The sequence below is a fragment of the Monodelphis domestica genome, chromosome 4, assembly GCF_027887165.1.
Source record: "Monodelphis domestica isolate mMonDom1 chromosome 4, mMonDom1.pri, whole genome shotgun sequence".
Classification (NCBI taxonomy): Eukaryota; Metazoa; Chordata; class Mammalia; order Didelphimorphia; family Didelphidae; genus Monodelphis; species Monodelphis domestica.
In genome coordinates this window covers 454599130-454601067 of record NC_077230.1, presented here as the reverse complement: position 1 = coordinate 454601067, position 1938 = coordinate 454599130, and the positions used below count along the sequence as shown (strand labels likewise).

Genomic DNA, 1938 nt, shown 5'->3' with positions numbered 1-1938 from the left:
CAGTGACCAAACTGTCCTATCCCTGGAGGTTTCCCACTGTGCTCCACCCTGCCCGGGGTGGGGGGGAGGGGTGAATTTTCCCACTGTTCCTGGTGACCCCTCCCCTCTTTGGGAGTGGAGTGCTGGAGATGTCCTTAGTTTTAGAGAACTTGTATCAAGTCAGATAACCTACCTGCCAAGGGTCCAACTGAGCGTTCTTTCTGTCTGTCCTGTCTGTTCACAACTTCCTCAGGAATTCCTTTCAAGAATGTTCCTCACGCTCTCTGGAAGGTCCAGGGAAAGGTCCCTGAGAAATCATATGTTCTTTAGGAGTACACGTTCCCCTTGAGAGCTTCATACTCCCTGGGGGTGTTACTAGTTTGTGGGGAATCACCCTTCTTAGAGCAATCCATTTGATGGCGACTTCACGCTATTCCAGATAGGTTAGCATGACCAACTATAGCGATTCCTGAATGGGGTTCACTGATTGGAGGGAGGAAAGGATTTCAAGGCCATGGCCACAGTTTCAACAATTCTGTTGGGAAGGGGAATCACACTGTCACTAGCCCTTGGAGGACTCACGAGGTCCTTAGAAAAACTACACTGGGAGATGGGGTAGGTCTCATAATATTTAGTGTTCCTGAAGGAGTCAAACTATCCATGGTATCAGAAAAGGAATTCAGATTTTTTTTAATGGAGCGTTCACATGATCCATGGAGAATTAAGTTGTCCATAGGTCTTATACTGTTTCCGTGGAATCACATTGCCTCTTAAGAGGTTAGTCAGGCCTTCCATTGGGTATTGGGCATTGTCTATGGGGCGTTCAAATTATCCAGAGGAGCTAGGCTCTCTGGCCAGTCATACTTCTCCAAGGATTCTATTGTCCCTGGTTATTCATATTTTCATTGATTTGGAATTCTTTTGGGTTCCAATCTGTCCACTGAGACTTGATGCTCTTCATTGGGGACAGGGTGTGTAGTGTAATACTGTAAATAAGGATACAAACTTGGGGAGCATCACACTATCCGTTATACCAACTGGTTCAAACTCTTAAATCCTTGAGGGACTCAAATTGGCTATTAAAGGCCTATGTCATAGAGATTCACAGAATTCTAGGGAAGATCCTTCTGTCAATGAGGGGTGTCACAAATTCAATTATAAGGATCAGTATCTCACCACCTCAGGGATATTATTTTAATTATAGGTTCATACTGTTTGAATGGATTCACCAGGTCCATTGAGTGTTTACATTGTCAATAATAGGTTCAGTTCAATTCTATTTTTAAAAAATGTATTAAACTTCTCTGTTCAAGGTTCTGTTCTAGGATGAACTGTACTAAATATTACAGGGTTCACTCTGTTCCTGGAGGGAATTGATTATAGTATCCATGTGAAGGGAGTCTTCAAGTCTTCCATGGAAATTATTTAATTCTCTTTAGTATTCATTTGGTTGTTAGAAGAGGATTACATTGTCCATTGGTCTAATTTATCAAAGGTGGAAGTGGGCATCTATGTGAATGTACACTGGGGATGGGTCACACCATTTTGTTTTTTTTGCTGGGTTTTGCAGTTTGTGGTGAGATGATTATTATTGTCAAGATGCATGGGAGGGTTCCCCTCCCATCATGAGCCATTGTTCATGAGCCATTTGCATGGGGTTGGGGGGTGAACACTAACCAGAAGAAGGGAGGTTCCATTAGGCTTGGCATAGTTTTCTGAGTTCCAACAGTTCATGATGAGTTATAGCTTCTGAGAATAACTTCAGCATGATAGAAATGTGAACTGTCATTCACAAACTCCCAGAATATTCATTGGATAGGACCCGATTGGTCATCCAGTCCAGTCCACAAATGACCAATCATGCCCTCCAAGACCCAATTATGATGATCATAAGTGATCATCTGGCCTTTGCTTTTGCTAGAAATTTCCCTTACATTCAAATCTTTCTTTTTATCTTCA

General features: G+C 42.5%; 1 protein-coding gene across 2 annotated transcripts in view; it reads right to left on the bottom strand.

The window, feature by feature from the left end:
* The window catches only part of CIC (capicua transcriptional repressor), a 22803-nt gene extending 22496 nt beyond the window's left edge, over positions 1-307 (bottom strand). For both annotated transcript variants that reach the window (XM_056797035.1, XM_056797038.1), the window contains exon 1: positions 173-307. The gene's annotated coding sequence lies outside the window, so the exon portion shown is untranslated. The remainder of the gene's footprint in view (positions 1-172) is intronic.
* Between the last annotated feature and the right edge of the window lie 1631 nt (positions 308-1938).